Source organism: Euprymna scolopes, chromosome 19 (genome assembly GCF_053919585.1).
Source record: "Euprymna scolopes isolate OS-2025 chromosome 19, ASM5391958v1, whole genome shotgun sequence".
Classification (NCBI taxonomy): domain Eukaryota; kingdom Metazoa; phylum Mollusca; class Cephalopoda; order Sepiida; family Sepiolidae; genus Euprymna; species Euprymna scolopes.
Genome location: NC_136500.1, coordinates 110,605,905 through 110,623,130, shown reverse-complemented (window position 1 = coordinate 110,623,130; position 17,226 = coordinate 110,605,905). Strand labels below are relative to the sequence as shown.

At 33.4% G+C, this 17,226-nt stretch overlaps 1 protein-coding gene and 1 long non-coding RNA gene across 6 annotated transcripts in view; one reads left to right on the top strand and one right to left on the bottom strand.

Moving 5' to 3' along the window:
• LOC145239873 (tyrosine-protein kinase JAK2-like) overlaps positions 1-2,034 on the bottom strand; it is a 115,482-nt gene extending 113,448 nt beyond the window's left edge. The window contains exons 1-2 of one of the 4 annotated variants that reach the window (XM_080103465.1): positions 1,925-2,027; positions 1,131-1,168 (exon numbers count right to left, since the gene is read on the bottom strand). The gene's annotated coding sequence lies outside the window, so the exon portion shown is untranslated. Of the gene's footprint in view, positions 1-1,130; positions 1,169-1,924 lie in introns of those variants that run through there. The other 3 variants (XM_080103463.1, XM_080103461.1, XM_080103462.1) reach the window with 3 other exon arrangements.
• The window catches only part of LOC145239876 (uncharacterized), a 34,268-nt gene that overhangs the window by 334 nt on the left and 16,708 nt on the right, over positions 1-17,226 (top strand). The window lies entirely within an intron of this gene.

The following is a 17,226-nucleotide window of genomic DNA, read 5'->3' as shown; positions in this document are numbered from 1 at the left end:
TTCTTTAAACGACCAGCTGAATACTTCCAAAGAAAACAGTTGTTTTTATTATGATTATTATTATTTCCGATAAGAGTGGTCCAAATGTAAAAGCGCAAATTTGATAATAAAGCTTAAGTGGTAGTTGTTTTCGATTTACGGATGGACAGAATCGCAACATTTTTTCCCCATTATTAGTGCAATAACATTACAACGAAGCAATAAAGAAATATTAATTAGAAGCAAATATCATTTATATATATATATATATATATATATATATATATATATATATATATATATATATATATATATATATATGCTGAATTTTAGCAATATATATGATAAACAAACATAAAACAAACAAATAACAAATGTTGCCAAAAGCAAGATACGTTACTCTTTTTTTGGTCAAGATCAAAGTGTAGTATCTGTGCTTCAGATGCTGCATTTACATTTCTTGTTCTCTTTCAGTGGAGCCTTCCTTCACGACTGAGACAATTTTTTATTTTTGTACCTTTTCTCCACGTTAAAAAACGACCCTGGTGTCTAACTCTGTCCCGTGGGAAGGCATAGTAAATAGGTACTCTTCTACTCTTCTATCTACCTTGATAAAGTTTTAGTGTTTGAATTTCACACACACACACACACACACATTATATATATATATATTGAATATCACACACACACACATTATATATATATTGAATTTCACACACACACACATTATATATATATATATATATATATAGAGAGAGAGAGAGAGAGTGCTGAATTTCAGTAGTTGGTGGACCTAAACGAGAATAATCACTCCTACCCCACCATGATTTTAACCGGTATTATTCTGCAGCTAGTATTTTTTTTAAGGCCTAAGCGAGCTTAATATAAATACTCTCAACCTCACCATGTTAAGAGAACGAACGGCTTTCGGAATAAACACTCCCAACCTCGAAAACTATACTACATACTAAAAAATATAATAACAATTATAGAAGCAGGCGGGGGCGGTTCTCATTTAGGTCCGCCTAGTAGTTTGATAAAGTAATTGTAAATCCATGCTTTTTTTTTTTCTCTGTGAACGATGGTAGGGTCTGATTTATCACTGATAAAAGTAATCCTTTTAGACTGAGATGACTTAAAATTTATCCTACCTTAAAGTGAACATCTAATGTTTACTTTATGGTGTTCTCTGGAAAATAAAACGAAAACAAACACTTCATTAAAAACAACACTAACCATAAGTCCGAGATGTCTACACGGCCAACCCGGATTTAGATTTAATGATTGGATTGGTAAAAGATACCAATTCTACAGTTTCCACATCGGCATAATAGTATCTTATAGAGTTAATGTTAATGGCACTCTACGCCCTTTTTATTTATTTATTTTTGTCAATGTGGATTTTAGGACAATAAAGTAAACATTTGCCGAAATCTTTCGGTGCATTTTGTAGTATAGACAACAAAATGAAAAATTGGTAAAAGAAACAAACACAATAACAAATAAATGGTACCAAAAGCAAGATACGTTACTGTTCTATCTACCTGGATAAGTTTTTAGTGTTTTAACTTATTTTAAAGCGTTTATTGAGTTTGAAACACAAGTAGTGTTGAGTGTTTAGAACAAGAAAAAAAATGGCAAACATGAGATATGGTCATCTCTGTGAGTTCGGTAATTGCTCAAATGCAAAAATTAGACAAAACACTGGTAGAGAAACTCACCCAATAAATATTATGGTGACATTTATTTGGTGAGTTTTTGTTTTGTTGTCTATGCTACAAATTGCCAATCTTTTGTTAAGATTAAAATTATCTCTGTTCTGTCTGAGGAAGAGAAATATTTTTCGACTGACTAGGGACATTATTATTTGTGTCCCATCCAGAATGGCTATTATCAGAGTAATTCTTGAATCTTTGTGTAGTTAACTACTCAACGATTAATTTACCTCTTTTAAGCGCTCCTTTTACTTAATGCTAACATCGTATACGTGCACCAAACACGCGGAACTCGATTTTAACCTCCTATTACTGTGCGGTGTCCGGTGTTACGTTCTTTTCGGAGCTCTGGTAGAAAAACAACGGTACCAAATTGAAAGGGACTTGGGACGCTAAAACATAGGCCTACTCAATTGTAAAATACTCCCTCAAAACCAATGTATACCTTTTCTTTCTTTATGTATATTAATTTGGTACTTCTACAGTTTATCGCCGAAAATGGAGACGCCATTTTATTTCGAGCGCCTGTCGATTAGAATCAGAGGGAGAAATCAGTAATTTTAAACTATGGCCGAAGTAGGAAAAAAAAAAAAATTACAGAATTATTTTATTAAAATTATATTTTCTTACGCAGACTTTTTAATAAAAGTCTTTACAATTTTTGATATATTTTTATGCAATAAATATTTTAGTTTTCAAATGGCGCACTCTCCCAGTTTAAAAAATATTGTCATTTTCCTTTTCTGCTTTTAATAATAAAAAATATATACGTTTCATGAAAAATTTTCCCGTTTTCATTAATTAAATTGAAACATTTTCAATTAAACAATTACGGATATATGTTCTTTCACTTTCTTTGTTTACTTTTTTTAATAGTTCGTTCCGGAAGTAATTAACATCTAGTTTAATTTTTTTGTTTGGCCATAGTTTAAAATTCTGATTTTGTTAGGCCATAATTTAAAATTCTGATTTTGTTAGGCCATAGTTTAAAATTCTGATTTTGTTAGGCCATAGTTTAAAATGGCCATTTTGTTAGGCTATATTTTTAAATGGCCATAGTTTAAAATTCTACTTAGTCCATAGTTTAAAATTCTGATTTCTCTCTCTCATTCTAATCGATAGGTGCTCGAAATAAAAATAGCGTCTCCCTTTCGGCGATAACTGTATCATTAATTGTTAATTATAATTAATTTTTAAGAATGCAATTTATTTTTTTTAATTTTCATTTATTTAAAATCAATTAGAGAGGAAGTATTTTTTTTTTTTAGTTATTGTTGAAATCTTTAACATTAAAAAAAAAACTTAAGTTAGGGTACTAAAAGTTGAAGTTAGAGGTTTGTATTACTGTACACATAGATTCGAAAAAGTTGTCAAAAAACAAATATATAACAAATAAATGTTATCAAAGGCAAGTTAAGTTACTTTTCTACCAAACTGGATAGTTTGTAGTGTTTTTATTTAATGTAACATGTTTATTCAGCTCGAAAAACACACAGTGTTTACCGATGTATTGGAAAGTTAAAAATGGCGGCTGACTCTCTCTTTAACACGGTAAGTTTGAGAAAAGGAGTTAAAATAAAAACTATACAAAATACTATTAAAGACCCACCGAATATATAAGCCCTATGTCACGGTAACATATATTGAGCGAGTTTCTAACAGTATTTTGTCTAGTTTTTTATTTTTAACTCCTTTTCACAAACTTACCGTGTGAAAGAGAGAGTCGGCCGCCATTTTTAACTTTCCAATACATCGATAAACACTGTATGTTTTTCGAGCTGAATAAAAATGTTACATAACTAAAAACACTAAAAACATATCCAGTTAGGTAGAAAAGTAACTTATCTTGCCTTTGATAACATTTATTTGTTAAATATTTGTTTTTTGACAACTTTTTCGAATCTATGTGTACAGTAATACAAACCCGAAGTTAGTATTATCTTAGCGTGTGTGATTTATTTTGTGTCACGCTTATATCCACTCGAGTAACTCTCGTTTAATTGTTATAGACTTCCGTTTCTTGACATAAATAATTTTACCAAGAATTCTTCATAAGTTTTGGCTTCGGTTTCGGTTTCGATTATAGCTGATTGCAGTTAAGTCATCTATTTTTTTTTTTTTTTTTTATAAATAATTTTACCAAAAATTCTTCCAAAGTTTTGGTTTCGGTTTCGATTTTAGATGATGACACTCCAGTAATCTATTTTTTTAAATAAATAATTTTATCAAGAATTCTTCATAAGTTTTGGTTTCAATTTCGACTATATATATATATATATATATATATATATATATATATATATATATATACTAGCGGGGGTACCCAGCGTTGCCCGGGTGTGGTGAGGTGGTGTAGTTAGGAACCCCCGGGATTCCTAACTATACCACAAAAAAAAACAAGTGATAGTAGCGGGGGGGGGGGGGGGTTATAGGCAACCCGGGTGGAGAAAGGTGTTAAAATAAAAAAAAATGATAGTTGGCAGGCAGGCTCGAACCCGTAACACGAAGGAGGAAAAGAAGGTGAAAAAAAACTAATGTCTTAGCTAATGCGTCCATCACGAAACTGGATGTCACGAATGTTGGAATTAAGGATAGTCAATCAAAAGGAGACGATGACTAGCGAAAATGTCGACGAAAAAATCGACCCCTCCTTGTAGAAAACTGCCTAGTTGAGGGTGAAGGAATTAATGTTTTTGGCCAATTTTTCCATGTCGATTTTGTCATGTTCCGATAAGTCTGTCGAAAGTTTTTGTGACACACACACACATTTTGCCTTTTATATAATAGATTATTTAAATATTGGTCAGATCCTGTTTCGGTCACCTGAATTGGTTTCAACATTACTCTAAAACAACTTATTTTTCGTCAACTATATTTTAGTGAAAAAAAAATAAAAACCATTTTATGAAAGCTAGACCCCATTATTTTATTATACCACACCTGTTCAAGTTTAACCACGCTTATCACAATATTCTTATGTGGATCTATATTAAAAAATCTTGTTAAACTTTGTGACATATTTCCATTCTATGGAGGTGAGACGCGAATGTAGACCCCATAATGTAATTATACCATATTTCTTCAAACTGTAACAAAATTATCAAAGTATACTAACATAGACAGATATCAAAAGTCTTTTTTAAAGTTTGTGGCATATTTTCATTCCATGAAGTAGGCGCGGACACAGACCCCACAATTTTATTATGCCATCCCTGTTGAAGCTGAAACATACTTATCAAAATATTCTCATGCGCATCTATAGAAAAAAACCTTTGTAAAAGTTTTTGTTTTTGTTTGTTATTTCCATTCTTTGGGGGAGCGGGCGTGTACACAGACCCCACAATTTTAATAAACCACCACTGTTCAAAATGTAACAATCATTTTTGCTCTTTGATACCTCTTCTATCATTATATGTTGTCAGTTTAATATAATAGTAAACCATATTGGAGCCTATTCGTGCACGCACACACACACACACACACAGCTTTATTATTAGGGCTGTGATAACAGCATATTCTTTTCATTGTTTTGACTCTTAATTATATATCCATTAATATCTTATCTTTTATATAGATGGATGTGGTTCTCGATTGATTAAGTATGTCTGTGTCGGATATATACCTGAGAGTCAAAAAATACATATATATATATATATATATATATATATATATATATATAATACTTGTTTATTGTTATATAAACATGCTCACATCCCGCTGCTACAAATAGCCACTTGTTTCAATCAAACAAGTGGCTATTTGTAGCAGCGGGATGTGAGCATGTTTATATAACAATAAACAAGTATTATTAGCTCTTTTTATTGAGCACTATCTAACAACCTCGTTGAATTCATTAGTCCATTACTTTTGAATATAAAAAAACCCGAGTATATATATATATATATATATACACTTGTGCCCGATATTATTCATACCCCCCTTGAAAATTGAGTTTATTAGGTGTAACTTTTGTAAGAATTTATTGTTTACGTCCATATTGATACATATTCTTAATAAACCTCTTCTGATCATTTTCGTCATTTTAAAATCTCGGGATACTTGTAATAAAAGAAATATACAGCTATTTATAAAATCTGCAATGTTCAAAAATAATCATACCCCCTTATTTTTTCAGTATTAATCGAGTTTCTGACTGTTTGTTTTCTGTTTGATTCTTATTTTGAATGCTTTTATACAACCTTTGATTAATTTCATTTCGTTTTTTTGCATTTTTCAGAAATTAAAATGATATCAACTGAAAACCAATAAAAGAATAAAAATTATTAGAATGAGGAAGAAAAAAGAGCTTAGTAATGATCTTAGGACTAAAATTGTGAATTCACATAAGGATGGTTTAGGTTACAAGTCAATTTCCAAGAAATTTGAGGTCCCTACAGCAACAGTACAGAGCATCATCAAAAAATTCCAGAGCCACCACACAACAAACAACTTGATTGGTAGAGGAAGGAAAAGGAAACTGTCTGCTAGAGCCACCAGGAATATTGTAAGAAGTGTTAATGCAAATCCAACCACCACTACTAAGGACATTTTAGAAAATCTGGAGTCTTCTGGCATAAAAATATCAAGGCAAACATTGCAAAGGACTCTGCATGAAAATGGTCTGAAAGGAAGAAGACCAAGAAGGACTCCATTGCACACCGGAAAACACCTTGCAGCACGTCTAAAGTTTGCTAGGACCCATGTGAATTCTCCAGAGTCCGTTTTCTCAAGTATTTTGTGGACTGACGAAACAAAAATTGAATTGTTTGGCCATATGGATGCTTCTTACGTTTGAAGGAAGAAAGGAGAAGCTTACAACCCAAAGAACACCATACCCACGGTGAAACATGGTGGTGGTAGCCTAATGTTTTGGGGCTCCTTTTCGGCTAGTGGTCCAGGTAGTTTGGTCAAGATAGATGGAACCATGAAGAAGGAGCAATATTTGGAGATACTCCAGAAAAACATTAGACAGGATGCGGAGAAGCTCCATTTAGGACCAAACTGGGTCCTTCAATAGGATAATGATCCAAAACATACTGCCAAAATAGTCAAGAAATGGTTTGAGGATAATCAAATTAATGTTTTGGAATGGCCTAGCCAGAGTCCCGACCTGAACCCTATCGAAAACCTCTGGCACATATTGAAAACTGAGGTTAAAAAGCGGAAACCTAGAAATTTGAGGGATTTGGAGAACTACTGCATTGAAGAATGGTCAAAAATCAGTGTTGATACTTGTAAAAACCTTGTTGATAAATATCCCAAACGGTTACAGGCAGTTATTAAGAATAAAGGGCATGCTATTGACTATTAGTAAGAGAGGTATGAATAATTTTGAACTAGTGCCATTATTGTTTTTCTTTGTATAATGTTTCAAACTTGCATAATTTATTTATTTGTTGAGTTTAAATTAAATGCTTATGCTTGATTTATTGTTTGAAATCCCTTTAATATTGTCTACCTTCTGGTTTGAGCAATATTCTTATAGAAATCTCAAAGATCCGAGGGGTATGAATAATATCGGGCACAAGTGTACATATATATATATATATATATATATATATATATATATATTTCATAAGTTTTGGTTTCGGGTTTGATTTCAGCTGATGCACAAGTCATATGGGTATACTTTTTATTTTTGAAATCGGCAACTTTATAATATATATAAAAATCGATAGAACATTAACTCTATAATAATATATACGAAATCTGCAAGAATTAAAATATCATATTTAAGCATACTTTACGACTGGTCTATGCTGGGTATCCTTGCTGGCTTAGACACTTTTGCAGTTTTAACAAAAGAGCTACAATAATATCAGAGCATCTCCATTTACACTGAACATCTACAGAATGCCAACAGGTCCCACTAGTTATTATTACAATGAAATGATATTAATTACTACAATCATTATCATCATCATCAGGACGGTTCCTTGACCAGACAAATGTGATTCTTCCTCTCCAGAGTTTCCTGTCTTTCATTAGCTGCCTCAGATCTTCAGGTTCACAGTTGGCGTTGTGTGCTATCTGCTGGATGTACGTGGATTTACGTCGTCCTTTGCTTGTGTGTCCATAGCAATACATCACTCACTAATTCATGCTTGCGTCTCAGACAGTGACAGGCAAATCGTACGCATCTCTCCCTGATGGTATTAGATATGGCAGGTAGGTTGCCATAAAGTTGCTGTTTTGTGGGATGATTTTGCCAAGATAGCATAGGGGTGTATGTGCCATTTAGTTTTCTTTCCAATCTTTTGGTAAGTGTCCAGGCTGTAGCACCATATACAAGGACAGATTCTACCACTGCCCTGAAGTTTGTCAGTTAGCCTTGAAGTCCATACTGAACGTAGCCCATCCAATGCGGCCCATGCTTTTGAGATGCAAATTTCGATATCTCTCTCTGTGGAAACTCTGTTGCTGCTCAGATACATGAACAGCAACTTCTTTCCATGTTGTTCCAACCAGAGCCCTGATCTCTCCTTCCACATTGAAGTCATAAACTTTGTCTTATCCACATTAATGTGGAAACCAATATCATTTGCGGACTTTTGTAACTTGCATAACAGGGTTTGTGCATCAGCAGTGTTATTTGCGAGCAAAGCAATATCGTCTGCGTAATCTGCATCAGTTATGTGTGCTGATTGATGACGTCTGTTTCTGGATTCATTTAGGGTGAAGCCTAGCGTGTTGTGTATATCAACAGAGGTGCGAAATACAAAGTTAAGACAGACAATGAAAAGAAAAGGGGCAAGAGTATCTCCTTGTAGAACCCCGGTGTAGTACTACAATAACACAGAAATAAAAAAAGAAAAAAAAAAAAAAAGAAAGAGATTCTCCTGTAGGAGATGTCTCTCTGAATTTTATTTTTATTTTTCTCGTTCACATGCGCCTAGCCCGAATTAGTGGATTTTTTTTTTCCACCAAAACGGTCATTAACAATTTTTTTTTTTCTTTTAAATGTTTAATATTTAAACTGAAATAAATTATTGCGCAATAAAAATAATTAAAGTAAAACAAAAAGCATTGGTACTTGTTTAGTCTAATCAAGGTATTAAAAAATGAAAATATCGAAAAAAAATTATATTGTATGTACCTGTTATGAAATTAAGTTCTCATAATAAAATTCACTTAATTTGATCAAGTTGTTTTTTTTTTCACAGAGGAAAATCAAATTTTAATAAGATCGATCGTATCCCGCCATCTTACTTATTTCTCTATTTTTGTTTATCAACATAAGTGTTAATCTGGATAAGCACCTTTTAAATATCAACAAAATTTATCTGATTTTAGTTACTTCCTAGTTTAGTCACCTAAATTATTTGGAGCAAAATCGGTTTCAGCTGAGTTTTGATATTACTCTTAAATAGCTTATTTTTACTTTAACCAAATTTAGTAAAACAAAAATAAATAACATTAAAAACGTTAAATTATAGCATATTTACTTGTACACATAGAATGGTGTAAAAAAACTAGATCGGAATAATAGAAATGTCATTGTTATAAACAAATTGATAAAAGACTAGTTAAGAAACAGCAATAACTCAAGCTCGTAATTTTCTAGGTAAAGAGCAGGGTTATAAATTTGAATTATTGTTCTTCCTCAGTTAGCTGCTTTCTCAGCTATTTTATAAAGATGGCGACTATATTTTTGCAGCCTAGTTTTCATTTCGGCGTTTCACATGTACTATGAAACTCACTATAATTTTCTTGTCAATTGAGCCTACTTTGACAACTTTATGTCAGTGTGTATTTTTTGGTTTTAACTTAATAACCTTGATTTGTTTGACCCCTAAAACAGTTGTAACATACGCATGATACATTCTATGCTTCCTACCAATGTTTAGCTAGTCTAAGAAGTTTTGGGAAATGCTGTCGTCAGTATGCTTGAGGATTAAATTTCGCCAAAGGAGAAAACATCACTAAAACAGACAAGAACAGTCCTTAAAACTATTTTCAATCAATATTTATTACATAACTAGCATTTCAGCCCGGCATTGCCCTGGTGTTTAGAGGTGTATGTTGAGAAAAACAAAAAAAAACGGTCAATTTTTTTTAACTTTGCCCCCCTATTATTACCCCTTAACATTTATCGTTTTGGGCTCAAATCAAGTTATTAAGTTAGATCCATGTCCAAGGAACCTATATCTAAAACTCCAAGTGTTTAGACCCAAAATTGTCAGAGGAGTTTGGTAGAGTTCTCAAAGGTCAAATCATTGAACTTTGACCCCTTAACAGCCAAATCTCTGTCCGAAAACAGATTACAAAGATTTTTCCCAAATCTCAGTACCCTGTATATCAAATTTCGAGCCTGTAGACTTAAAATTGACAGAGTTATTGCATAGGGAAATGTAAACACACACAGACACACACAGACACGTTCATTTTATATATATAGACTACTCGTGACCCGTTGGGTCAGTATGTTATATTAGCTATGGAATTCGTGTATGAGCGTGACATTTGTGACGTAAAGAAAATATTTTGTTTTTACATAACAGAAACATTTCTATGAAAGTATATTAAAATAAAAAATCACGGACGGATCACTCAAACATGAAAAAAAAATCCTTGCTATTTTTCTGAATAATCGCTCAAAAATCGAAAATGAAACATGATTTTCTTACGAATCGAACGCTGACGAAAGTCATTTAGCAGCAAAAACGCACATGAACTTACCAATGAGAAATATAAGAATGAAGAACCCATATTGGAATCCTTCAACCAAATTATAGAAATTTAAAATCTAAAAAAAAAATAATTAATAAAACCTGAAGCAAAAAAATAAAATCTAAATAAATAAAATAAAATAAAACTAATATTGAAACAGATTAGTAAATGTGTCAACAAATTCACCGTTCTCACACAACTATTTTGTATAGAAATGTAAACAAAAAATAAAAAAGGAAGGAAGGGAGGAAAAGGGATGGATAGAGAGTAGTAGTAGTAGTAGTAGTCTTAGCTTTACTACAATTGTTCTTATGTTTGTCAACGGGTTAAAGTTGTTTAGTTGTAAGAAAATAGCGACAGTATAGTTGTAATAAAGAATAGTTGCAAAACACCCCCACTCTTCTCATGTTAAATAATAATTTCAAAATAATAACGTTAATATTTCAGTGCACAGGTCAAAGTCTGCAAAAGAAGCAATTTGTGTTTATTTGTTTACGTTGTTATGGGTTAATGTTTATGTGTGCATGCGCAACCGGATGTCAAACCGGAAAGTGGGTTACATCACTCTTTACAAGGTCATTTGAGTTTTATAATTATATAGATTGCTCTATTTTCCAAAGCCCAATTTTTCTAAACTCTGCACCATATATCATCTATATATTAATACGATAGCGTGTGTGTTATTTTCTGTCTTACGTTTACATCCAAGTCGTTTAATTGTTATGTACTTCCATTTCTTGTCATAAATAATTTTACCAAGAATTCTTCATAAGTTTTGGTTTTGGTTTCAATTATAGCTGATGGCACTCCAATAATCTATTTTTTTTTATAAATGATTTTAGAAAAATTTCTCCATAAGTTTTGGTTTCGGTTTCCATTATAACTAATGGCACTCCAATAACCTATTTTTTTTTTATAAATAATTTTATCAAGAATTCTTCATAAGTTTTGTTTCGCTTTTGATTATGGCTGAAGGAACTAAAGTTGTATATATATATTTCATAAGTTTTTATTTCGGTTTTGATTCAAGCTAATGCACCCAAGTCATATGGATATATTTTTTTTTTTTTTGAAATCGCAACTTTATAACATATAAAAAATCGATAGAACATTAACTCTATAATAATATATACGAAATCTGCAAGAATTAAAATATCATATTTAAGCATACTTTATGACCTGGCTTTGCCGGGCGTTCGGGCTAGCTTAGGTAAATACTTTTGCAGTTTTTATAAAAGAGCTATAATGATATCAGAGCATCTCCATGTACACTGAACATCTACCGAATGCCAACATCAATAAATTACATATGAATGAGTCTCCTGTGGTATATCCACGGGTCCCACTAGTACACTATATATTACAATTCACAATACTTTTGATGTTTCTAAACTAGAGAAATTTCAAATAACTAAAGAGTGTGTATCAAAGTTATCTATGAACTAAACTAAACACAAACCCTGGTTGGATAATGAATGCCTATTTGTTATACACTATGCTGCCCTAAGATTCAATTTGAACCTCACTAGAGAAAATCAAGGGAGCCAAAATTTGGCAAACGATTAAGAAGTCTAAAAGAAATTCATAAAACTACTATATATCCAAAATGAATTCAAACAGCAAGTCTAAGGCTATGTGCAGCAGTCTGGGAAAGATAGCTAACAAGAACAACAGTATGCCAATAAAGCATCTCATTAAAAACAATGCAAGAATCACAGACAAAAAAGATATATCTAATGCTATAGCAAACAGTTTTTCTCAAAATTCCGGATCCAAAGATCTGACTGAAAAAATTTTTTAATAACAAAAATAAAAAATTCAACAAAAGAATAAAGTAAATTTCAATTCTAAAAATAGCAAAAGCTATAATTACCTCTTTACAAGGTCCGAACTCAAGGATTCTCTTGCAAAAACCCATAATCCATAAGTGGATCTTGATGATATATCCTATGAATTTCTAAAACAATTTCCACAGGTATCCTTAAATTCTTTCTAGAGATCTATCACAAAATATGGCTTGGCAGAAAAATTCCAAATCTCAAGGCAAGCAACAGTATTATCCATACCTAGTCTGGAAAAAAGATTCCAATGATCCTTCAAACCATAAACCGTTAATTAGTTGTCTCTGTAAAGCAATGGAAAGAATGATAAATGGAAGGTTAACATGGTGCCTGGAGAAAAACAATATGATGTCAAGGTTACAGTCTGGTTTCAAAAAAAAAAAAAAAAATGGACTACTAACCATTTAATCAGATTGAAGACTTTTATTACAGAGGTATTTATTAAAAAGGAGCACTTGGCTGTATTCTTTTTTATCTGGAGATGGCAGTATGATATAATGAAGGACCGTCATCTCAGATTAAAAGGCACAATGCCCCTTTCAATCCAAAATTTCTTGGAAAACAAAAGAAGTCAGAGATAGAACTACACTTTCTGACATAAAAAAGCAAGAGAGAGGAGTGCCTCTGGGAAGTATCCTATTGGTGATACTCTTTAATGTCAAGATAAATAGCATTGTTATAGACTTTAATACTGTAGTGGATTGCTCACTGTATTTAGATGACGTTTTAATTTGTTGCCAAAATTTGGCAGAATGTAAATTAAAACTAGCCTTAAATAAGATCAGCAAATATGGACTGAAGAAAATGGTTTCAGAGAGTTTGAAATCAAGACAATGTATCCATTTTTGCAATCTGCACAAAATCCATAATGATCCATTTTTTAAACTGAGCAGAAAAAAGACAAATATAAATTCCTTCGTATTATTAAATTGTCTTTTATTCCTCATATTTCCAATAAAAATGCAACAAAGCAATTAACCTACTCCAAGTAGTAGCACATATTGATTGGGGCACTGATGAGAAATCACTACACAAGCTGTATCGCACAATTGTGAGATCGAAGCTTGATTATGAAATTTATAGTGTGGCAAAAGCCTCATACCTCAAAAGATTAGAAACTATTCATCACCAGTGACAGAGTCTTGGTTTTGCGAGTGGAGAACTTATACAGGGTGTCCAAAAAGCTACAAAAGGGTTTTGAACTTAAATAGATTCTATATTTTTGATGATAGCTTTCTGTAATTTTAACACTAAGACATTCGGAATTTTAAAAAAATATACAGAATTCAAACAATCTTAATTTATGAAAAATAATGTCTTTTAAATGTTGCCCATATTCAGCTTTGCATATTTGTGCTCTTTCCAAAACATTATTCATGACAGATTGCAGAATCTCTGGATTGCAATTTAACTCCCTTATTTTGTTCCTGATGTTTTCCTTCAATTCTTGCAGGGTTTGGGGTTTGTTAACAGAGACTCTTTCTTTAAGATATCCTCACAAGAAAAAATTGAGGCTAGTCAAGTCTGGGGAACATGAAAATGCCGTCGATAAGCTCTTTGAGTCAAAACAATTGATCTCTGATTTTATTTACATAGATGGATCTGAAGAACTAACTAGTCGGATGCACTGCTATCTTAAATAAGACAAAAATGCAACATAGACTACCTGACAAATCATTAATTTTCAACGCAGAAGCTTATGCCATATATTTGGCCATAAAAATGATAAAACATAGTAGGACTGATATTCATCACCTTTTCTAGCTTCCTGTCAACACTCACAATATGGAAAAACAAAGATATGGATAATCCTTTAATCACTAAAATCCTAAGCAAGATCACTTCCATCTACAACAAGAAGCAGAATAAGATAAAATTATGCTGGATACCGAGTCATATTGGTATTTGTGGAAACAAAAAAGCAGATAGAGCAGTAAAAGAATCCCTGAATATGGTACCTTCCAACACAAATAACTCATGCATAAACAGGATAATCAAAGAAAAATGTCAAGAATCTTGGGTCGATAAGTCACTTTGACTTAACATCTTCCTGTAAAAACTTACTTGCTTTGAGGAGTAAAGTGGTGAAAGAAAGAGTGTAGCAATTAGAGCCATTTACTTTTTAGCATTCATAGGAATCAGTCAGCACAGACATACTGCAGAGAGCAGTAGTCGTGTAGTTACGAAGAAAAATATGAAAGTACTTAGGGTTTTTGTTTTATTGTGATTGGGGAAAGAGGGTATGTGATATACCTACATATAAGGAGAAGGAAACTGCAAGTTGAGAGAGAGAAGAAATAAACTAAAGTGTGATGTCATTCAAACTTGATTGGCAAAGAAAAAGATGTGATTTATACGGCTGAAACAAATTGTCAACAAAGCACCGCTATTTTTACCCACTTTACAACCTTGTGCTACATATTCGTGTGATTGGCAATGAGAAAATATCGCTTGTTTACGAGTATTCATTTAAAACAACTAATTTGCTGACTGTTTTCATACTAGGTGAGGTTCCTCTTGACATAATTCAGGTAACCTAGAGACCATCTTGCTGGTAATTACACCATATTTTTGTGGAATGAGATGTGATTCGGCTCTGGTCCTAGAAGGTGCTCCCTGGCAAGCAAAATCATAGTTGATTGTAAATATGTAAAAATAAAAAAAATTTAATAATTTAATCTATCTTTCCATATGCAACAAAGGAAACTGTTGAATTTTTTGAAATTAAAAATTACTCCCCTGTAATAAAGAAAAGGCCATTGGTCATAAAGTAAGGGGTTGAGAATAATAAAATTAGCATAAGTCATGACTAGTTATGAAAATATCAATACGATTTAGTCTTTCTTTTTCTCCTCCAGCTCTGAGAGATTGTACAAAAGACATTTTTTTTTTTTTTACATGGGGATCACCACTTATCAAGGCCCGGAAGCCACTCGGGGATAAGGGTTATTTTGTGTACAATAATCAATGGGATAATATCATAGTAATAGTTGGTATTGGAGATTTGATGAAGTGTCTTACTTAAGGGGGCGATTAATCAGGAATTTGTTTATGTTGAACTTGAAGACGTCCAAGTTGTAGCCCGGTGGGAAACAGGCAAACAGAAGAGAATTCCACAGGTGAGCACTTCTCAGAAAAAAGTTATGTTCATGGAATCTACGTTTTGATTTAGGCACAGATAAAGTGTGGGGGAAATTACTGACAGTGGTTTTAGCTAGATGGGTGTTTATCATGAAGGATTGGTGAGAGAGGACCAGAGATTGGAGTTCAGACGAGCACTTGCCATGGAAATAACGATAAAACAAAGACAGGCTTGCAATGTCTCTTCTGTGGGAGAGAGGTTGCAGGGAAGAGAAGAGAGCATCCCCCACAAAGCCACAAAGTCTATTTTGTACTTTGTCAAGGCAGGATAGGCTGTTTTTTGAAGCTCCAGCCCAGATGTAGCACCAGTACTCCATCTTTGGACGTACTTGGCTTTTATAGAGATAGAGAATTGAATCAGTAGTGAGATATTTTCTGGAGCGGTAGAAGGAGCCCACCATTTTCCCAGTGACCCGGGCAACAGACTTGATATACGTGTTCCATTTCAGATCAGGAGTAAAGGTCAAACCCAGGAGCTTGTCAAAACATGAAGCCTCCTCAAGATGAGAGCCATCCATTTCAATTGATGCTAGATGAGGAACAGAATGTTGATGATGTAACGTTAGGAGCTTGGTTTTAGATGCATTAAAAGTAACCAGCCATATCTTTCCCCACTGAACCACGTGCTCTAGATCATAGGAGAGAGAATCAGAGAGAACATCATCATTTACAGCCTTTGATGTGTTGCCATAGATGGTTGTGTCATCAGCATAGATGTCAACAAATGATTTAAGTATGTGTTTTGGGAGATCATTGATGTAGATCGGGAAGAGAGTTGGGCCCAGGATGACCCCTGAGGGACTCCAGCATTAATACTGTAGGCCTCTGATTTCTGCCCATCAACCACTACTCTTATGAGCCTATCAGAGAGAAATGATTTAATTATTGAGAAAACATTTCCAATTATACCGTAGCTGGAAATCTTATGAAGTAAGCCCTTATGCCAAACCTTATCGAAGCCTTTGATATGTCAAGAGATATTGCCCTAGAAAGGAAGCCTTTGTCGAGATTCACTAATCCTATGGGATATAGCTGTTAGCACATCAGCTGTAGATCTAGCAGAATGGAAACCATATTGCATGTCACTAAGGAGGTTATTTCTGCTGAGGTGGTTGACTACTTCTTTATTTAATATGGATTCCAGTAACTTACTCATGACACACAAGAGACTTATTGGTCTGTACTGAGAGGGAGATAACTTATCAACTGAGTTCTTAAATACAGGGCATACTGACGAGGTTTTCCAGGGTGTTGGAAAACACTCCTCCTTAAGGCGACACTTAAACAGTTTTGTAAGTATGTGGGTAAGTTCTGGTTGAAGCTTTTTCAACACTATAATTGAAACGCCGTCTGGGCCAGTTGCTTTACTGGAATCCAAGTTCTTGATTAGCTTGGCGACCTCATGCACAGATATTTGTATGTTGCATAGTGTGTTGTTTGTTGTAGGAGGAAATACGGAGAGTTGATAACCTTCATCGCAGAGGGTAGAGTTAGCTGCAAAGCTCTTGGCAAATAGTTTGACCTTGTCTGATGCTGATTAGATAACCTCAGGTCCATTGATGATGGTTGGGATAGAATGCATGCTTCTGTTCAGGATCCTGTTTGCTATTTGCCAAAACTGGTGGGAACCAAGCCGCTGCTCAGCTACTTTGGATTTAACGGACTGAGCATATAGCTCTCTTGCATTTTTTATTACTCTTTTACAGTTGTTGCTCGCAGTCTTGAAAGCAGCTTTAGTCTCAGTGCATCTATTACGTTTATAGCTATGGAAAAAGTGATTTCTGTGCGCGATGGCAGCAGCACATTCTGGGGAGAACCATGGCTGGCTGTAAGGTTTTTGTTGGAATTTTTTTGATGGTATGAATCGGTCTATGCCTACA